Source organism: Homalodisca vitripennis, unplaced genomic scaffold (genome assembly GCF_021130785.1).
Source record: "Homalodisca vitripennis isolate AUS2020 unplaced genomic scaffold, UT_GWSS_2.1 ScUCBcl_5235;HRSCAF=11875, whole genome shotgun sequence".
Classification (NCBI taxonomy): Eukaryota; Metazoa; Arthropoda; class Insecta; order Hemiptera; family Cicadellidae; genus Homalodisca; species Homalodisca vitripennis.
In genome coordinates this window covers 35,765-41,764 of record NW_025781352.1, presented here as the reverse complement: position 1 = coordinate 41,764, position 6,000 = coordinate 35,765, and the positions used below count along the sequence as shown (strand labels likewise).

At 35.4% G+C, this 6,000-nt stretch overlaps 1 protein-coding gene across 1 annotated transcript in view; it reads right to left on the bottom strand.

The window, feature by feature from the left end:
- Window positions 1-3,709: 3,709 nt before the first annotated feature.
- Window positions 3,710-6,000, bottom strand: part of LOC124373284 — a gene marked incomplete at its 5' end in the record, with an annotated part of 36,766 nt that continues 34,475 nt past the window's right edge. The window contains one exon of the mRNA XM_046831666.1: window positions 3,710-3,801. The remainder of the gene's footprint in view (window positions 3,802-6,000) is intronic.

Here is a 6,000-nt window from a genome sequence, read left to right as displayed (position 1 = left end):
AAAACCATAAGATTTATCCCTGAGGCAATGAACACATTCAGTTTAGTGAATGAACACAAGTGGTTCTCGCATCCACCGTTACATTGAAAATGCCATGTAAACACGGATAGAAATTGTAGAATAAGAATCAACAGATTGTAGAATAAGATGCAAAGATGTATTTGCAGTGCATAAAGAGCCTGATGTCCACATTGCAGTAATGGTATGTTTAAAAAAATTAGATTTATTTTCAAGAATGTTTTTGATTCTTAAATGGAACTTCACAAAACCTTATCTGAACAAGTGCTCTAAAGTTTATCTACAATCAACTAATGTACAGAACGCAAGCATGAAGTGATACCAATAAAGCTGTGCAAACACACGCACAAACCAAACAAACGCAGCAAACATAAACTAGACGAACCTTTATAGGGATCCGGTGTTTGTGCATGTGTTTTACAGCAGAAGAGGACAAGGGAAAAATAAAGGAAGAGAGGGTGATAAAAGTGCAAATTAACTTAAAAAATGTAATATCATAAAATGAATTTTGAATAATAAAAAAATTGTTAACAAAATATATATGAAAAACCAGTTTGTCTTTTAAAGATAAATTACTAGAATCACACATAAACAAAAATGTTCTACAATTTTTACAACACATTCAACATCAAACTGAGGTGTATAATGTAATAAAGGAGAAGTTAATATTTTTACTAATTACAAATAAATAAATAATTTATTTGATTTAAATTATATAAAATTCTATAATCATTTATTGTTCATAATTAATTCTCTCACTTTGTATAAGTAGTCGGATTACGATTACGTATACATGACAAACTGTTTACTAAAAAAATATTCCTAAATGAATTCTGCCTAAATTTGATTTCACTATTACAAAAATACTTTCAAAAATGAAGTTTACCTTCGGAAAATTGTCCCAATAGTTGTTTGCCCTATTGCCAGGAGGGACCTGGTTATTGAGCGTTGGTGGTAGGCTGGGGTTGCGAGGAGGCCCATGTCAAGAAAAGGTTCTGGAGGATTGGGAAAGAAGTTAACTGGGGAGGGAAACTCAAAATTGAGATTGTTTCCATAAGGCGGATATAAATTTATGAAATTTGGGTCTGTGAATTGGGAACTGTGGTTGAAAAAGAGATTAGGGTTATGGGTGGGAGCCGGGACAGGAGCATTGTTGAGAGTAGTAGGCGAGGGACAGGGACAGTGGCGGTGGGGGGACGAGAGGAGTTGCGGTTGTTGAGAGGTGTAGGTGAAGTAGGGGTGGTCTGTGGGGGGAGGCCAGGTTGGGGGAGGGAATGAGCGCTCGAGACAACGGTAGGGGGAGCTGAGTGACGTGCCCAGCGCTTCAGGGAGGGCTTGAGTGCAACGTGAACGAGAGACTGCTGCTGCGTTGATCGTAGAGATTGGAGTGGGGGGAACTCGGGGTCGTCTGTCTGAGTGGGGAAGTGACCTTCTTGTTGAGGTTGCTGTAGCTGAAAAGTTTGTATAATTAATCAAATTCTTTTCGGTCATACTAAATATTATTGTTTAAGAATCTTGTAATATTGTTGATGAACTTCTTACACAATAATTAAAATATATTAATGAATATATGTTATCTACGTTCACCATAATATTTCCTCTGAGTGCACACGCTCATTTTACAAAGATTACATACAGCTGTTTACTTTTTTATGCAGTATAAGGATTTAATAATACTGATTTTATTTTTCTCTGCAATATTTAATACCTAAGTGACCTCCAACAATAGAATTATGGAAATATTGAAATACAAAAACTAAAAGTTGTACCAAAAATATTATTATACATTTACTATATTCATTTTTTTATATATTAAAATTTAATTTTTCCCAGAATAACATTAATTATTTTCTCTGTTATCAATATTCTGTAAAATTTTCTGTGTTTTAAATATAATGTATTTATATTTTGATATTCTTTAACCTGTTGAAGAGTGCGCACGGCATTTGCCGTGCTGCTATGACGGTCCATACTGAGTGCCTCATTGACCAGTAACATACTTTTAGGGAGTAAATTAAAAAAACTTTTAAATGTTAATAAACTTGTTTATTATAGTTTAAATGTATATAAAAATACATTGTAGATTGTTAAAAGCAATAATCTTGTTTTAAAGCTTTGCTAGTGTGTGATACTGCTCAAAACAAGGATATATACAAAGGACGACCTCACATGTTGAACATTCATAGCTGGTTTCTTTTCTTCTTTGTCCAGTTCGAGTGGTGTGTTTGCACACATAGCACTGCCTGAGTAGTTTACGCTTCTTTGTGTCATTCTGGGGGAGTGGCCATATAAAATGGCGGAGGCGTAGCGGGTCTTGTGTTCCGCCTCCGTAAAATAGTTTTAAAGGTTATCACCAGGTGCCACCACGATACAGGACTAGCAACACTGTACAGCGACACTATTAGGAACAACTTAAAAGTTCCAAAAATCTCCGCTAGACGTCACAGTAAGTCAGTGAGAACGAACTGACAGTCATTAGTCTGCAACGGAAAATGCCGTGCTCCCTCATATGCGACCAAACGGCAAATGCCATGTGCACTCATTAGGGTATGTTTTGCTGCACTCATCAACAGGTTAATAAAATAATTCATACTGGTTCTTATTTACCATCTTGTCTTCTGTGTTCTGGTGGTCGTGATCATTGACACACACAAACATATGTGATAACATGTCAGATACCACATCTGTCTGCTGAGCATTTATATGCCAAGTAAATGGTAAATTTAAAATCCTATCAAATCATTGATTTAATTAGATCATTACTAGGTTATCAGTTATCAACTTAAAACTGCATATTTTCTAATCCCTCTTTCTCATACACAGTACAGATTAACTCAGAATATGTGAACGTTTAGAGTGATAATACTCACAGAGTAACAGAGTAATACTGTACACAGCTAAATATTTTCATATTAAGCCCATTAGAAAAGAACACTGTACTAGTTTTCTTTCCTAGAAATGCTTTTGTACATACCAATCTGAGAGCCTCTTTCAGAGCTGCTAATTCACGCTGTTGGTGCCAGATCAGTTGGCAACACTGGTTGAGAGAGTGGACGAGCAGCTGCTGTTGCTGCCACTGTGTGGCTGATGCTATATACTGGCAGTATGGACCTACGATGCAACGAAAAACATCATGATGGTATAAATTTTAGAATAGCCATATTTTTACTGTGTTCAATCTTTACCCTGATGCGAATAATAAGTATGTTTTCTGATACACTACACTAAATGGTAGATCAAAAGCAGCTTAATATACTCAATTTCATTTTCCATTTCAAATAGTACCACTGAATAATTTCTAATAGATTACGTGGCAGACTTTTATGTTATTCCACACATATAGTGAAGAGTGGATGGATAATCAGTTGTCATTATTTAATTTCTCTGTAAAATTATGAGGAATGTTTATCATATTCCAAATACTGTGATAGTTTCTTTGTTTACTTTTTAGTTCAGCAACGCTGCTTAGTTTTCCGGCAGGACTCCTTAACCCTTTGAGGTCTCATTAAAAATCACTTCAACAGTGCTTAGGTTATATTTTATTTTCTGCTATTTTACTAGATTTTTTGTGTATAGTGTTTACAGTACCCACCCTCGTATGTCTTAGGGCCCTGGCCGAGGGAATATTTAGTGAATATTATTACCTAATCAATTTAACTAAACAAGAACTGACCTAGAGCAGTTGGCCAATGTTGGAGGGACCCATCCAGGGGGAGGGCAGTTGTGCTGCTTCTCCACAAAGTTCTTGTAAAGCCCAGTCATCTGCTGCAGCTGGTTCTGCAACTGTTGTGACATATATTAGTATATATTGTACCAGTGTTACCTAATTGAGACCTAATAGTAGGATCAAAAGGCTTACAGATGGAAACTCTTGTTTTGCATTAATTTGGTCCATCTTCTCTATTGGCCTTGCACAGTGAATGGGCTAAAATAAGGGCACAAAAGAATATGAACCTTCAAAAGCAATTTTCTAATAACATTATAATTCAAACAAAAATTTAACTAAGATTGTAAATATTAAAAGAAAATCAATGAAATGAATCATTGAATTGAAATTTTGGAAGAAATAAACTGGCTTTTCAAAATAAAGTGTATAAAAACTTAAGGTTTATTTGGAATAATAAGTAAAATTTTAAAATGCAAACCTTCCATACACTGAAAAATCAATACTATTTGTTTTTGAATTTACAAAAGGTTTAATAAGCAGATTTTTATTTTATTGAGTTTTTAGTTAAAATTACTAAATATAAACAGTTTCTCAAAGTTGTAAACAAAAAGCATTGTTTTAATTTAGCAAATATTTTTTTAAATTAAAATATTTGACATTTAACACGCTGCCATTTTATGGGGGTTACTGGATTTGTGATAGATACCTCTGGTTTTGGTTGTATAATAGCGGCTTCGTTCTTATTTGTTACAAGGAACAAATTGGAAATTTCACTTGATAGGGGTTTACACCCAAATTTTATTTCAACTCACTCCCTCCCCCCCAATCCCCCATTTTTAATAGGTTTATGGAGTTTGAAGTTTCCCATCACCCAAAAATCATGAATGTTAGTCTTATAACGATAGTAGTAGTATAGCTTTGGCCGTTCCTGGACACAACGCACCCGAGACCGGATCTGGGACAAACCGTGAGGTTTTGTGAGACCGAATCTGGGACAGAAAATTGTTAGAGAGCGACTAAGAGTGTGAGTAGTACGGGTAGTCAGAACCGCGCCGCGCTATGACGAATCAACACCACGCATTGTCATCGCTGTCCCGCCACTGCGCAGACACCACACATTTTTTTATTTACCACAATTTTGGAGTATGTATGTGTTTGTGATTTACTGATCAGATCTAAATAGACGATGTTGTTTACATGGTTGTTCTGGAGCAGTTGGTTGTTTTGGTCTACAAGTGTGATTGTGATCTTGTTGAATCTTTTTGTAAACCGCTCCGAAGAGGTATGTAGGGTTTTTTTCTTGAGGTGATTGAGATATTTTGTAGCCGTGTGGTACATTAGGGGAAAAGGAGTAGAGGATGCTGTCTCCACATGTTTTGTGAGAAGTGAACATCATGATTGACAAGACTGTTGTTGACAATATTGCAGTGTATCTCGATGACATCAAACGGCTCTGAGATTCGGTGGATTCGATTGCAATTACATTTTCATTTGAGTTGAAGTAAGTTGATTCTTTTTGTAAGTTTGTTGCATCCGATTTTTCAAAACCTAAGAGATCACTAAACGGTTTTATCCAAGTAGGAATTTAATTGGAGAATTAATTGATATTTTGTCACCATCTTTGAAGATCTTGAAATCGTTAGAATTTACACTAAGATTCAACGATTGTATGTTAATCCTCTGAAAACTCTTTTCAAGTTTTTTCAATGGTCCAGTAACCGCATTGGAGTATCAGCGGTTTCGGAATGAAATGTATTTCCCATGTCCCAAAAATAGAAACTTATTTGCATGTTTGCAACAAGTTTGTATATGTTGTTCTCAGAGTAAAATCCAACAAGAGCTATATATAATTACTCCGCGATTGGATCCAAGTGGATGGGGGTGTTCTAGATGGAGAGTCAATACAGACTCAGTTCCAGTTAGTTTTGAGTAATGGCATGGTTTGCAGTTTTTTTATATTTATACTTATAATTCTATACAAGTTTTTAGATGAAGTTACTACCATCATGGAAGTCTTCAAAACCTCTTTCCATATATTTTTTATTTCGTTGTTGAATTTTTTCTGCATGATGTATATCTTGCCTTCTAATTCACTCAATTGAACTTTGACAACCACATCATATATGGCTCCACTGCTTTGCTCACTTGACCAATTCTCTGGTGGTTTTTCAGTAGGAAGCTGCCCCATATCTTTTCACCATTTTACGGTACTAGTGGGGACAATCTCGATCGCATTTATTATTTTTTTTTTTCCGATTTTTCTTAACCAAATGCGATTCCAATAATTTCTTGACTTCGGATAAATCTTGTGAGAC